General features: G+C 32.9%; 4 long non-coding RNA genes across 4 annotated transcripts; 2 read left to right on the forward strand and 2 right to left on the reverse strand.

Annotated features, from left to right (window-relative positions):
- Positions 1–678: 678 nt before the first annotated feature.
- Positions 679–2,438, reverse strand: LOC120358363. Its single transcript, XR_005575320.1, has 2 exons — positions 1,514–2,438; positions 679–1,410 (listed from the first exon to the last, which is right to left on the reverse strand). It is a non-coding gene; the product is annotated as an uncharacterized LOC120358363 (long non-coding RNA).
- On the forward strand, positions 2,133–4,397 carry LOC120358365. Its single transcript, XR_005575322.1, has 3 exons — positions 2,133–2,246; positions 2,655–2,817; positions 3,430–4,397. It is a non-coding gene; the product is annotated as an uncharacterized LOC120358365 (long non-coding RNA).
- Positions 4,398–9,369: 4,972 nt separating this feature from the next.
- Positions 9,370–11,634, reverse strand: LOC120358367. Its single transcript, XR_005575323.1, has 2 exons — positions 11,521–11,634; positions 9,370–11,112 (listed from the first exon to the last, which is right to left on the reverse strand). It is a non-coding gene; the product is annotated as an uncharacterized LOC120358367 (long non-coding RNA).
- Positions 11,329–13,088, forward strand: LOC120358368. Its single transcript, XR_005575324.1, has 2 exons — positions 11,329–12,253; positions 12,357–13,088. It is a non-coding gene; the product is annotated as an uncharacterized LOC120358368 (long non-coding RNA).
- The last annotated feature ends 3,846 nt before the right edge of the window (positions 13,089–16,934 follow it).

A 16,934-nucleotide genomic window follows, 5' to 3' on the forward strand; every position in this document is an offset into this window, starting at 1 on the left:
TTTGCACATAAATTATTATTGAAAATTGTAACGTAATATTTGAAATGCTTATTATTATTGAATAATCGTTTGAAAATAATAATCCAAGTAGGAATAGAATACGTTAAACCAGTATTGAATGTATTGAATGTATTAAAGTTACGTATGCATTTTTTTTGTCACTTACCGCCAACATTACCCGGATTTCGATTTGTCTCGTTGATGAGATAAAGCAATCTTTTTTAGATTTAGATAATCCTCGAAATGTGCCCGTGGTCAACTTACGCGAGAGGTTACGCTCGGTCCCTCCCAAGAGCTGGAACGATCGCGATTCTCCTTGCGAAAAGGAAATTTCAGCAGCGCCAAGAATGCCCGTTCCCGAAACACGTATTGAAAATCGATGATCGCCTTATCCGGGGATTATCGCACCCGCTAAAAAAAAGAGCATCATTACGCACAGAAATTTTTATGACAACGCGACAGACAGATACCGCTAACCGATTAATCCCGATCGTAAATACGGTAACTGTTATTCGATTGATTTAAATAAAAAATTTAACAATTTTATACATTTTTAAAAATCAGAAAAAATTCTCAAAAATACTTCAATACATGTAGAATATCGTACCATAAAGCAAATTTTGGGATCGCAATGGGATCCTCTCAAAAACAAATATTATTTTCAATATCAAATTATAATTTCACCAAAAGCTAGATAATGTCAATTTTTATTGACCAATTATTTGGTACTACATAAATAACATATTTCTAACATATAACTATAAAATAAAAAATAGTTATAACGTCTGCATTATATATTATTTAGACTTATTTATTTTTTTCTTTATTTTTTTTTGAAAAAAATCTTATTAAATTAAAATTATGTCATTACGCACGGCAATACAGCTTCAATTCTTGGGACTGTTACTTTATGTCATAAATTCCATTTTTTCCATTCCATGTATTGTCGAAATTAAGACAATTTAATAGAAAGTTACTTGTTAGTATGCGTGTCAAGTGTTCGGCGTAAACTAGGTCAGTGTCTACTGACCTAGTTCCAGTATAAAAACACGTTTTTGCCGCTGTAGTAGTATTTTTTCAATAAAGGTTAGAAACAAACGTATTTTTTTCTTGTGTCGATAACAATGTGTGACGAAAAACAGGAGCAACGGATCAATGTGAAATTTCTTGTTAAATTAAAAAAAACTCCGACTGAGTGCTATAAGTTGTTGAAAGAGGCCTATAGTGAGAATTCTCTATCTCGTGCGCGTGTTTTCGAATGGTATAAACGGTTTTCTGAAGGCCGAGAGAGCATCGAAGATGACCAACGTCCAGGTTAACCTGTCTCTGTTTTAACTCCGCAAACGGTGACTAAAATCAATGAAATTGTGCGCGGAGATCGTCGTATAAACATTCGGATGATTGCTGAGACTGTAAACGCCAATAAAGAAACTGTCAGAAAAATTTTACGTGACGAATTGAACATGAAGAAAGTCTGTTGATTTTTTAATTACAAAGTTAGCACATTACTTACGGAGGAATTTGATTACTACGAAGTCAGTAAACAGATTGAGCTGCTTTTAATCTCGATGACCCAAATGATAGTTCAAATTGCGTCATGAATAACCGGTCCTACCTGTCTCCCTTCCTTACCCTCCGAAACGAGGAACGTTGCTTGTGCCGCAGTTGGTCCATCGCCGCCACAAGTTAGAGAACAACGCCCATAAGCGTGTATGTAACCAGATAGATGTATTTTGGCCGCGGTGAAAGGAGGAAGGTCTCACAAGGAAGTCTCATGATCATCGTCGTGGCATCTCCTTCTTCTTCTCTCTCTCTCTCTCCCGTTTTTTTCCTTCTTTTTCTCTTGATCCGTTTCTTTTTCCTTTTCCTTCCGAGACCGCCACGCTGCTCCGAACGTCTCCCGCAGCGCGATCCGACATTGTTGATTGAAAATTACTCTTGCGAGATTCGGCGAGATTTCCGCGGTGAAATTTATGAAATTGTCCCGGTTTTTTTGTTTTAAATAAGCTTGCGTTTCCGAAGAAATCAGTGCCAAATAAGGAATTCTCTGTAAATCCACAGGACAAGAAGAACAGATACGGGCATGGACCGCGGAGGGGGCGGGCGACCTCCTAGAGCGGTGCCAGCGAGTCGTGAAAATCACTCGGAGCAGTGAGGCTACATCAAAATTAAAATTGTCCCGTCCCGTCTTACGTTAATCTTTGGAAATTGCATTTTCGACGTACAGTATAAAAGATTACATAAGTGTAAGCTTTTATAATATCCTATATTTGGCAGCGGAATTTTTCTGACATCAAATTATTTATAGCGAGGAAAAATTCAGGTTACATATAAATTTTCATTTAATATCGTATGTTGTTGCAATAAGTTATAGGATATACAGAACGAGTCATATACAATGTATATTTGACAGATCACACACACACACACACACACACACACACACACACACACACACACACACACACACACAAGAATGATATTTTCTTCAAATTTGTTTATGTATGGAAATATAAAATAGGATAGAAATTTGAAAAGACGATTAAACTATATTTATCATATAATTTATGTTGATTGTAAATCACATGAACTCTATATTTTATTTGTTTATTTTAATTTGCATAATTTATATAATTTACGTATATGTATTTTAGATTGAGTGATGTTATCCGAGAAAAAGGATTCCATTTGTGCGTGTAAACGTCCTGCCTCAATTGGCACGTGCATTACCGTCTATTTATTTTCCATGTGCAATTCGATAGCTTTCGGCTTTATAGAGCGAATGTATTGAACCTTCGTTTATTCAAGAAGGAAAACGTAAATAAAATCATGGTTTGATATTATGCGTCGTGAATTCCACGTTATGATGAATAACTGATGGTTTGATGAGTATCTTCGAGTAAATGAAAAATACATATGCGAACGGATCTGCGTGAAGCGAGAGCCAAGATCGATTTACACTGTGTTTGTGTGTGTGTGTGTGTGTGTGTGTGTGTGTGTGTGTGTGTGTGATTTGTCAGGTGCAATACGTATTTGTGCACACGATGGGTTCCTCACAAATTAATCTCACTCTTACGCACATAATATACGGAGAATTAATTTTGATGTAAAGTAACGTGCGTTGAGTAAAATTAGCAACTTGGTCTCTTTCCTCGCATTTCCTCTTCATCTCGACATGGATCACTGAGTCACTTGCGTCGCAAAAAGAAACGGATGCGAAAAAGCATGCGAATATAAAATCTTCTTGGAAAAATTTATAATCTTAAACAGACATAATTTTGCTTACATAAAGAAAATTCTTTTCATAGTGTAAGCAAATTATGTCTGTTTAAGATTATAAATTCTACCAGAAAAATTTTATATTCTTGCTTATATATGAAACATTGAATTGTTAATTTGATACTAATTTTTTTTCTGTGTTGTACCTAGTCGGCGCGGCGTGGCGCCTTTCCGACGACCTTTTTAGAAGTGCGACAAGAAAGACAAGCGAGATGGATGCGATGACCCAATTACGCCAGTGAAAGTAACACATTGGTCAGTTATGATCTACGCCGCCGCCGCCGCCGCCACTGCCACCATCGTGTTCACCCACACACGCGCGTGCACGCGTACGCGGGGAATTACACCGCGCCGCGTCTTAAGTACTGATTGATAGCGGCGACTGATAGCGAAATTTATCACTACAGCAACGATTGCAGTAATTACGAATTATGAAAGTGAACTTAAAAAAATTATTTTATGGTGTATGTTTAATCTGATATTTTTTAAATGATAAAAATTTAAGTTTTAATAGATATTATTACCTATATATAATATAGAATATTTACACCATTCACTAAGCCGACATCACCGTTATAGAAGAAGAATGAAAAAGAAAATTATTTATTGAGAAATAACCTCGATTTATAAAAATTTTCAAATTTTTGAAATAATCCATCATGAGATTATACCTTCTGTTGAAAAAGAAAGTTATGCGAGAACTTTATAAAACGCTTTATAAAACGCAGATGTAAAAACAAGAAGCAATTACACAGGATTTTGGTATAAAAAAACATCAAAACAAGAGTAGTCATTTCCTATAGCTTCTTGGATGCTGAATACGAATCTATTGTTCAGATTGCTCCATTACGTTATAATTTTTTCTTTGTCATTAAAATTACAAAAAATTGCTATTTTTAGATATTTTCTTATATTATAATTATGATCCAGAGAAAAGTTTCATTTCTAGTCAAAAATATTTATTCAAGTCAAAGAATTGTGCACTGCTATATAGTTAAAGATAGGTTTGTTTGATTTGAAAAAAATCTTTCGGTTGTTCCTTTTATTAGAATTAAAGTAATAATTTGGTTGTACTACGCAATTTTTTTCAATAAAAGAAATATATTTTTAAAACCAGAAAAATTAAATTATTTCTTACATTTCCGTCAGTATGTTCTTTGAATTAAAAAATTATTTGTTAAAATTATAATTTAAACAAAAAATTATTTATTTACTTTTAAAAAGCGTCATTTTTTTTAAATCAAATAAATTTTTATTTTCCTTAAAGGCATTTTTACTTTAACTTAAAAATGATCAAATTTAAAGAAACAATTTTATCAAATTAAATATAACTTTTCTCTGTATATTTGACATGCAGAAGAAGTTTGAATGTAAAAAATTAAAGATGTTGTTAAGATTTTTAATCCTTAAAAAGAATGTTTGGTATTAGCTATGGTTAACAAGATATTCATGATTAAATGTGGAGTAAATTAGATCATTGACAATTTGCCTATTAATTTTCAATTAAGTATGTTTATTTAAACTTGAGGGTTTTTTAGGTCGCCGAATACAAATCTGGTATCAAAATTAACAAATTCAAGACGGTAAATTCAATATGGCGAATATCAAAACATCAGAACCCGGACATTTCTTGAGTTCTTACATCCGCCTTACTGAATTCATCATTTTAAATTTGTCAATTTTGATCATCAGATTTGTGTATTCAGCGATCTAAAAAACCTTTAAATTTAAGTGAACGTAATTAAAAAATAATTGACAAACGCAATAATCAAATTTGCAGCTTTTCCGCAATTTACCCGCATTTAATCATGAATATCTTATTAACCATAGTCGACACTAAAAATTTCAAGACTGAAAGTCCTAACAATATATTTAATTTAGATTACAGTCAAAATTTTCCATCACGTTTTATACCGTAATTACAATATGATAAAATACGTAAAAATAATCCTGTTTGCAATTTTAATTTATTTCAATACCAAACTAAGACTGCGTAATTTTCTGATAGTTTGAAACTATTTCAATAGAAGACTCTTGGTTTAAATCCTCAAATAGGTTCGAAATAATGAAAAATAAAAATGGATCTAAATAATTCTAATAAAAAGAAAATTGCAAAACTAACAAAAGACGAAACAAATTATATTTATTAGTAATAAAACTAAATTTGTCAGTTGTTTCCATAATAAAATTCATTTATTATTACAATACAGCACTAGACATTAAAACGCTAATTAGAAAAGAATTTCTCATAATATCGTTATTTGGGAACAAAATTGAGTTGAAAAAAAATCTAAAGGATTACTCAAACTACCCAAAATGAAGGACTGTTTTTTACAATAAAGGACATAGAATCACTGTAATAATACGATAAAATTAAGATTGTGCTCATCATATGATTTTTATATGAAAACTTGTCTTAGTATAATAAGTAATATATATATAAACCTCTACAATTTTTTTTCTTTGAACGACTGCAAAATCATATGCGTATGTAGAGCTTAATGTGAAACGTTTTCTTGACTCGGATATCGACGATTCGAAAAGCCGTCTCAATCTCGAAATACGATAAACTTACGATAAACCGATTAACTTAATTTACAACATCGGCCGCTTGGCTAAAAATCAATTGATGTCGCCGCTAAAACTTAAGGCAATCTGAATGTAGTGCTCGTTAATTTGGAGATTTCATCGCAACGGCGCAACATGGTCGATTTTCAACAACCGTCATAATTTCTTAACAGTGATATCCTAAGAGTAGGCGATCGTAGATTTACAATTGCCTGATATACGGCTGCTCGTTCGCTGTAAAGTTCCGCATTTGGGAATACAGATGAGTAAGAAACGGATACGTTGTAGTGATATCAAAGCGCGAATAATCAGCCTACAATAAAATGTAATTATGCAAGCGGCAGATTGCGTCATCGCGTGGTGGCGTATTTATGGGCCGGAATGTGTGTTGTTTCCAATTTTTTTAAGTGTCTGCGGGGAACTCGTCGGGCCTGCTCGATAATGCTCGAAACTCGTTCTAAAAATCGGCGAAGCTCCGTTTAATCGACGCCCGTACGAGCAGACGCGTCCACATCAGGGTCGTCTCCCGGCCGTGAACGTTACAAATTACGATGTTCGCCTCGTCTCCTTAATTCTTTCTCTCTTTATCTCTTTATCGCCGAATGGCCTTCCCTCGTTCGATCGCGAGCACGACGTTGGAAGGAACACTCGTCCTTGCTAATCTAGACCAGTGAAAACATAAATTTCTTTGACGCTTCTCTTCTGCTTCTCTCTTTCTTTCTCTAACATCGTGAATAACGGGAATTTCATGTCTTTCCCGTCGCGACAGATTCCTCTCCGGTTTTCTTTCGCCCGTTCGTTTGTGTTCATAATGACCTAGTTTACACCGAACACTTGACACGCATACTAACAAGTAACTTTCTATTAAATTGTTTTAATTTCAACACATACGTGTAAATGTATACGTGATATCTATATTTAATTAATTATCTTGATTCATATTGTACCAACTTAATATACTATTCATTAAATTTATTACCGAAGTTAAGATAATTGAATAGAAAGTTAATATAATAACTAGTAAATAACTAAATATTGCGCCTGTACGGGCGATATACGGGATACCACGGTTGGTCGCGCGCTGTTTTAAATTTTAATTGCATTAAAAAATTTATTCGGATACAAAGATTTATTTGAAAAATAATGTAAATAGAATTACGATTTTTATTAATTAATTAAAATTATGTCATCATGGCAATACAGCTTCAATTCTTGGGATTGTTACTTTATGTCAAGACATAATTTTAATTAATTATTAAAAATCGTAATTCTATTTTCCAATATAACCGATGGTTATCATGAATCGTCTTAATAAAATTTATCGTCCCATTCCCCGATCGCGGTCGACGCTACACTTATCGAAGACTACAATACGGTCGATCTTATTCGAAAGCCAATATCGACTTCACGTCGACAGCCCGGCCGTCTCGCACGGATGCGGCGTGCCTCTGCCGCAGCCGTCCCGACGTTTAGCACGTCCAATTAATTCACATTTTCTTTTTTCCTTATTTGGCAAGAATCGCGCGCGATTTCTCGCAACAATAAATTATAACCGCTTTTTGATCGGTCTGTTTGTACGAATCTAAAGGTCACGTCCTTGGCCGCGTCAATAAGATGTCTCGTTTATTAATAAACGAGCAGGCCCGACGAGTTCCCCGCAGACACTTAAAAAAATTGAAAACAACACATATTCCGGCCCATAAATACGCCACCACGCGATGACGCAATCTGCCGCTTGCATAATTACATTTTATTGTAGGCTGATTATTCGCGCTTTGATATCACTACAACGTATCCGTTTCTTACTCATCTGTATTCCCAAATGCGGAACTTTACAGCGAACGAGCAGCCGTATATCAGGCAATTGTAAATCTACGATCGCCTACTCTTAGGATATCACTGTTAAGAAATTATGACGGTTGTTGAAAATCGACCATGTTGCGCCGTTGCGATGAAATCTCCAAATTAACGAGCACTACATTCAGATTGCCTTAAGTTTTAGCGGCGACATCAATTGATTTTTAGCCAAGCGGCCGATGTTGTAAATTAAGTTAATCGGTTTATCGTAAGTTTATCGTATTTCGAGATTGAGACGGCTTTTCGAATCGTCGATATCCGAGTCAAGAAAACGTTTCACATTAAGCTCTACATACGCATATGATTTTGCAGTCGTTCAAAGAAAAAAAATTGTAGAGGTTTATATATATATTACTTATTATACTAAGACAAGTTTTCATATAAAAATCATATGATGAGCACAATCTTAATTTTATCGTATTATTACAGTGATTCTATGTCCTTTATTGTAAAAAACAGTCCTTCATTTTGGGTAGTTTGAGTAATCCTTTAGATTTTTTTTCAACTCAATTTTGTTCCCAAATAACGATATTATGAGAAATTCTTTTCTAATTAGCGTTTTAATGTCTAGTGCTGTATTGTAATAATAAATGAATTTTATTATGGAAACAACTGACAAATTTAGTTTTATTACTAATAAATATAATTTGTTTCGTCTTTTGTTAGTTTTGCAATTTTCTTTTTATTAGAATTATTTAGATCCATTTTTATTTTTCATTATTTCGAACCTATTTGAGGATTTAAACCAAGAGTCTTCTATTGAAATAGTTTCAAACTATCAGAAAATTACGCAGTCTTAGTTTGGTATTGAAATAAATTAAAATTGCAAACAGGATTATTTTTACGTATTTTATCATATTGTAATTACGGTATAAAACGTGATGGAAAATTTTGACTGTAATCTAAATTAAATATATTGTTAGGACTTTCAGTCTTGAAATTTTTAGTGTCGACTATGGTTAATAAGATATTCATGATTAAATGCGGGTAAATTGCGGAAAAGCTGCAAATTTGATTATTGCGTTTGTCAATTATTTTTTAATTACGTTCACTTAAATTTAAAGGTTTTTTAGATCGCTGAATACACAAATCTGATGATCAAAATTGACAAATTTAAAATGATGAATTCAGTAAGGCGGATGTAAGAACTCAAGAAATGTCCGGGTTCTGATGTTTTGATATTCGCCATATTGAATTTACCGTCTTGAATTTGTTAATTTTGATACCAGATTTGTATTCGGCGACCTAAAAAACCCTCAAGTTTAAATAAACATACTTAATTGAAAATTAATAGGCAAATTGTCAATGATCTAATTTACTCCACATTTAATCATGAATATCTTGTTAACCATAGCTAATACCAAACATTCTTTTTAAGGATTAAAAATCTTAACAACATCTTTAATTTTTTACATTCAAACTTCTTCTGCATGTCAAATATACAGAGAAAAGTTATATTTAATTTGATAAAATTGTTTCTTTAAATTTGATCATTTTTAAGTTAAAGTAAAAATGCCTTTAAGGAAAATAAAAATTTATTTGATTTAAAAAAAATGACGCTTTTTAAAAGTAAATAAATAATTTTTTGTTTAAATTATAATTTTAACAAATAATTTTTTAATTCAAAGAACATACTGACGGAAATGTAAGAAATAATTTAATTTTTCTGGTTTTAAAAATATATTTCTTTTATTGAAAAAAATTGCGTAGTACAACCAAATTATTACTTTAATTCTAATAAAAGGAACAACCGAAAGATTTTTTTCAAATCAAACAAACCTATCTTTAACTATATAGCAGTGCACAATTCTTTGACTTGAATAAATATTTTTGACTAGAAATGAAACTTTTCTCTGGATCATAATTATAATATAAGAAAATATCTAAAAATAGCAATTTTTTGTAATTTTAATGACAAAGAAAAAATTATAACGTAATGGAGCAATCTGAACAATAGATTCGTATTCAGCATCCAAGAAGCTATAGGAAATGACTACTCTTGTTTTGATGTTTTTTTATACCAAAATCCTGTGTAATTGCTTCTTGTTTTTACATCTGCGTTTTATAAAGCGTTTTATAAAGTTCTCGCATAACTTTCTTTTTCAACAGAAGGTATAATCTCATGATGGATTATTTCAAAAATTTGAAAATTTTTATAAATCGAGGTTATTTCTCAATAAATAATTTTCTTTTTCATTCTTCTTCTATAACGGTGATGTCGGCTTAGTGAATGGTGTAAATATTCTATATTATATATAGGTAATAATATCTATTAAAACTTAAATTTTTATCATTTAAAAAATATCAGATTAAACATACACCATAAAATAATTTTTTTAAGTTCACTTTCATAATTCGTAATTACTGCAATCGTTGCTGTAGTGATAAATTTCGCTATCAGTCGCCGCTATCAATCAGTACTTAAGACGCGGCGCGGTGTAATTCCCCGCGTACGCGTGCACGCGCGTGTGTGGGTGAACACGATGGTGGCAGTGGCGGCGGCGGCGGCGGCGTAGATCATAACTGACCAATGTGTTACTTTCACTGGCGTAATTGGGTCATCGCATCCATCTCGCTTGTCTTTCTTGTCGCACTTCTAAAAAGGTCGTCGGAAAGGCGCCACGCCGCGCCGACTAGGTACAACACAGAAAAAAAATTAGTATCAAATTAACAATTCAATGTTTCATATATAAGCAAGAATATAAAATTTTTCTGGTAGAATTTATAATCTTAAACAGACATAATTTGCTTACACTATGAAAAGAATTTTCTTTATGTAAGCAAAATTATGTCTGTTTAAGATTATAAATTTTTCCAAGAAGATTTTATATTCGCATGCTTTTTCGCATCCGTTTCTTTTTGCGACGCAAGTGACTCAGTGATCCATGTCGAGATGAAGAGGAAATGCGAGGAAAGAGACCAAGTTGCTAATTTTACTCAACGCACGTTACTTTACATCAAAATTAATTCTCCGTATATTATGTGCGTAAGAGTGAGATTAATTTGTGAGGAACCCATCGTGTGCACAAATACGTATTGCACCTGACAAATCACACACACACACACACACACACACACACACACACACACACACAAACACAGTGTAAATCGATCTTGGCTCTCGCTTCACGCAGATCCGTTCGCATATGTATTTTTCATTTACTCGAAGATACTCATCAAACCATCAGTTATTCATCATAACGTGGAATTCACGACGCATAATATCAAACCATGATTTTATTTACGTTTTCCTTCTTGAATAAACGAAGGTTCAATACATTCGCTCTATAAAGCCGAAAGCTATCGAATTGCACATGGAAAATAAATAGACGGTAATGCACGTGCCAATTGAGGCAGGACGTTTACACGCACAAATGGAATCCTTTTTCTCGGATAACATCACTCAATCTAAAATACATATACGTAAATTATATAAATTATGCAAATTAAAATAAACAAATAAAATATAGAGTTCATGTGATTTACAATCAACATAAATTATATGATAAATATAGTTTAATCGTCTTTTCAAATTTCTATCCTATTTTATATTTCCATACATAAACAAATTTGAAGAAAATATCATTCTTGTGTGTGTGTGTGTGTGTGTGTGTGTGTGTGTGTGTGTGTGTGTGTGTGTGTGTGTGATCTGTCAAATATACATTGTATATGACTCGTTCTGTATATCCTATAACTTATTGCAACAACATACGATATTAAATGAAAATTTATATGTAACCTGAATTTTTCCTCGCTATAAATAATTTGATGTCAGAAAAATTCCGCTGCCAAATATAGGATATTATAAAAGCTTACACTTATGTAATCTTTTATACTGTACGTCGAAAATGCAATTTCCAAAGATTAACGTAAGACGGGACGGGACAATTTTAATTTTGATGTAGCCTCACTGCTCCGAGTGATTTTCACGACTCGCTGGCACCGCTCTAGGAGGTCGCCCGCCCCCTCCGCGGTCCATGCCCGTATCTGTTCTTCTTGTCCTGTGGATTTACAGAGAATTCCTTATTTGGCACTGATTTCTTCGGAAACGCAAGCTTATTTAAAACAAAAAAACCGGGACAATTTCATAAATTTCACCGCGGAAATCTCGCCGAATCTCGCAAGAGTAATTTTCAATCAACAATGTCGGATCGCGCTGCGGGAGACGTTCGGAGCAGCGTGGCGGTCTCGGAAGGAAAAGGAAAAAGAAACGGATCAAGAGAAAAAGAAGGAAAAAAACGGGAGAGAGAGAGAGAGAAGAAGAAGGAGATGCCACGACGATGATCATGAGACTTCCTTGTGAGACCTTCCTCCTTTCACCGCGGCCAAAATACATCTATCTGGTTACATACACGCTTATGGGCGTTGTTCTCTAACTTGTGGCGGCGATGGACCAACTGCGGCACAAGCAACGTTCCTCGTTTCGGAGGGTAAGGAAGGGAGACAGGTAGGACCGGTTATTCATGACGCAATTTGAACTATCATTTGGGTCATCGAGATTAAAAGCAGCTCAATCTGTTTACTGACTTCGTAGTAATCAAATTCCTCCGTAAGTAATGTGCTAACTTTGTAATTAAAAAATCAACAGACTTTCTTCATGTTCAATTCGTCACGTAAAATTTTTCTGACAGTTTCTTTATTGGCGTTTACAGTCTCAGCAATCATCCGAATGTTTATACGACGATCTCCGCGCACAATTTCATTGATTTTAGTCACCGTTTGCGGAGTTAAAACAGAGACAGGTTAACCTGGACGTTGGTCATCTTCGATGCTCTCTCGGCCTTCAGAAAACCGTTTATACCATTCGAAAACACGCGCACGAGATAGAGAATTCTCACTATAGGCCTCTTTCAACAACTTATAGCACTCAGTCGGAGTTTTTTTTAATTTAACAAGAAATTTCACATTGATCCGTTGCTCCTGTTTTTCGTCACACATTGTTATCGACACAAGAAAAAAATACGTTTGTTTCTAACCTTTATTGAAAAAATACTACTACAGCGGCAAAAACGTGTTTTTATACTGGAACTAGGTCAGTAGACACTGACCTAGTTTACGCCGAACACTTGACACGCATACTAACAAGTAACTTTCTATTAAATTGTCTTAATTTCGACAATACATGGAATGGAAAAAATGGAATTTATGACATAAAGTAACAGTCCCAAGAATTGAAGCTGTATTGCCGTGCGTAATGACATAATTTTAATTTAATAAGATTTTTTTCAAAAAAAAATAAAGAAAAAAATAAATAAGTCTAAATAATATATAATGCAGACGTTATAACTATTTTTTATTTTATAGTTATATGTTAGAAATATGTTATTTATGTAGTACCAAATAATTGGTCAATAAAAATTGACATTATCTAGCTTTTGGTGAAATTATAATTTGATATTGAAAATAATATTTGTTTTTGAGAGGATCCCATTGCGATCCCAAAATTTGCTTTATGGTACGATATTCTACATGTATTGAAGTATTTTTGAGAATTTTTTCTGATTTTTAAAAATGTATAAAATTGTTAAATTTTTTATTTAAATCAATCGAATAACAGTTACCGTATTTACGATCGGGATTAATCGGTTAGCGGTATCTGTCTGTCGCGTTGTCATAAAAATTTCTGTGCGTAATGATGCTCTTTTTTTTAGCGGGTGCGATAATCCCCGGATAAGGCGATCATCGATTTTCAATACGTGTTTCGGGAACGGGCATTCTTGGCGCTGCTGAAATTTCCTTTTCGCAAGGAGAATCGCGATCGTTCCAGCTCTTGGGAGGGACCGAGCGTAACCTCTCGCGTAAGTTGACCACGGGCACATTTCGAGGATTATCTAAATCTAAAAAAGATTGCTTTATCTCATCAACGAGACAAATCGAAATCCGGGTAATGTTGGCGGTAAGTGACAAAAAAAATGCATACGTAACTTTAATACATTCAATACATTCAATACTGGTTTAACGTATTCTATTCCTACTTGGATTATTATTTTCAAACGATTATTCAATAATAATAAGCATTTCAAATATTACGTTACAATTTTCAATAATAATTTATGTGCAAATTATTGTCATATAAGAAATATATCAAAATATGTTAATTAATATAATTTTGACAATTTTTCCTCCCATCAATCGTATTGCGTGTAAATCGTAGAAATCTATTTAATAATTATAAACTATTTATAATCATTTTCCTGAATTAAACATTACTAAAAATTTTTTACATTTTAAGAAAAGTTAATATGACACTTATGTTTGTTATAAAATTTCTAATCAGCTCGTAATCAAGCGCAACATAATTACCCTGTCAAAAATGACATTAAATTTAATGCACATTAATACGAAAAAGTACACCAAATTTAATGAATTTGTAACTTAAACATATGTTTGTGTACAAATGAAATTCAGTGCACTTTTTCATAAAACTGCGCATGAAATTTAATGTATCTGTAACTGGAACATATCTTTGTGTGCATATGCAAAACTCATTGCACTTTTTTATAAAATTTAATGTATATGACATTACAACACAAAGATTGAAAGTAAATCAATGTACATATGTGGAATTTAATGTACATGTGCACAAAATTTAATATTCTGTGTGTAAAATTTAATAAATTTTCCATGAAATTTAATATACATACTCATAAACGTTTTGATAAAATTTAATGTTCATTTACATGACATTTCAACATAAAAGCGAAAAGTATGTCAATGTATACGTTTATGGAATTTAATGTATGTGTATACGAAATTTAATATTCTGTTTATAAAATGTACTAAACTAGTCAATCGAAAATGTGCGCATGCGCATAATGATGCGCACGAAAATCTTACATCTCTTTCTTTTGATTGCGTAAGAATGAGAAATCCTCAGTCCTCAGTGTGCGACGCGCGGCTGCTTACACATACACGCGAAACGAGTGATGCCGTTGAGGCGCCGATTTGCAGCACACGGACAGCACCGGCAGCCAGAAGGAACAGACCTACTCTCCCCACTCCTCGGCATTCGGCTGATTCGGCGTGCTTCGTCGTGGCTCGACGGTCTTGCTGCCAAGGCGACGAGTGGGTGCTGGGAAGGTCTTCCTGTCTCTTTCTTTCTCGAGCGGTTCTTCTCCTTCTCGCTGTATCCTCTTCTGTCTCGAGCGTTCTCTTTCTTTCTTGTTACAGGCATAGCTTTGCTTTCAGCTACGAATTCCGATTTTCGGGCGCAGAGTCGAGCGCGCGAGCGCGCGCGCAACATATATATATATATATAATATACACAATTATTTATACGTATAAGTTAGTAGGAAAATCTTAATTTTTCTACAACATTTATTAAATTATATGACAATAAAATCTTGCATAAAAATTTTAATTGGCAATTACGTAGGTGTATATAAAAAAATAGATGTGGAATTGACCTGTTGTTGAGACATTGATAACTGACATTGACATTGATAACTGCCGATGTAATTTCAAAATATTTCAAAGTATTCGACAAAACTATGACCATATATATCGATATTTTTATCTTAATAGTATATTTACAAAATTAGAAAGAAATTGAAAAAATAGCTGTACTATGCATGGAACATTTATAAATATAATTAATCCATATACATGTTTACGAAAATCTTAATTATTTCTAAATTGCAATGTAGAATTATTGCATTATGAAATATATTACACATATTCAGCATGGTGACATGTTAAATAAAGAATCAAACGGTATCGAAATTATTATAAAATTATGAATAATTGCACTAAGATGATAATAAATTATTACAATTAGAAGCAGTTTTGTCAAAATAACATCTCAGGAATATTTGTCACACATGAAATAAGTCTGAAATCGTGATATAAATGTTTCACAATTATTTGAAAAATCATTTGATTCTTTAATTAAAATATTACCATGCTGAATGTGTAATATATCATACAGCAATATTTCTACCTCATAATTTATAAATAATTGTGCATTTTGATAAACATTTATTTGGATTAATTCTTTTACAAATGTTTTACGTTTAGCATAGCTATAAGTATCTTTCCTAATTATTCCTTTACAAATTTAATTTTGCAAATATATCACTAAAATAATGATTCGCATATCGTTATTGTTTTACCGAAATACTCCTTCAAAATTAATTGAACAATTATCAATATTTTATAAAAGGTCAATTCTTCTACATCTATTTTTCTAAATGTACCTACATAATTGCTGATTACAATTTGTATGCAAGATTTCGTCATATAATTTCATAAATGTTGTCCTATCGGGGAATATCGCCATTTCGACAACTCCACTCAAATCACATATAGCTGTTACTATTGCTGTAACATGATTTTCAATCTCGAGGTTCTTCAGTCGAATTCTGGCGCAGTATTCATTAACTTCGTACGGCAATGAAAATATGTTTAAAAAATTTAAGTCCACTCTTGGCCACCATGCGCGTTTTTATTTAACAAGTATGTAAATATATATATATCATAAATATAACTGTTACTTAAATTATTTTTTTACTATAACCTGTTTTCTCACATTTACTTTATTTTATATAAATATTTATTTACTCAAACGTACATAGTGTTGCTCAACGGAAACCGCGAGAAGGTGGTGGTCTCTTCCGTCAGGAGGAAAATGTAAAAAATTCTTATCTATACTTAAAAGTAATACGATTTAGAAGCAATATTTCATCAGCTACATTGTTTTACAATATTAACTAGTCGCATAAAAAATGGAATTAGTTAACATTGCAAAATAATGTAACTGATTAAATATCACTTTCAAAATAAATTTTTTACTTTTCCCTCAGTGTGTGTGTGTGTGTTTGCGTGTTTACATTGACACGCTCGTTCTTGTCGAACCATGTCCTTACGGACAAAATATTTTATACACTCTTTCGAGCGATGTCCTTACGGACAAAATATTCTACACACTCTTTCGAGCGATGTCCTTACGGACAAAATATTTTATACACTCTTTCGAGCGATGTCTTACGGACAAAATATTTTACACACTCTTTCGAGTGATGTCCTTACGGACAACCCAGATAGATTTAAAAAAGTTTTAATGTACAAAACCTAGCGCTGTTTGATAAAAAAAAAACAATGAGAAAATTGAAATAAAAAAGAATGCGATAAATGTAACAGCTTGTGCGTATGTGATCGATGTGACTTAGTATTAAGTTTATATTTATATTTTTATATTTAGACAACTCGCAGCATAATTAAAGTAAGTACGA

Source organism: Solenopsis invicta, chromosome 8 (assembly GCF_016802725.1).
Source record: "Solenopsis invicta isolate M01_SB chromosome 8, UNIL_Sinv_3.0, whole genome shotgun sequence".
Classification (NCBI taxonomy): Eukaryota; Metazoa; Arthropoda; class Insecta; order Hymenoptera; family Formicidae; genus Solenopsis; species Solenopsis invicta.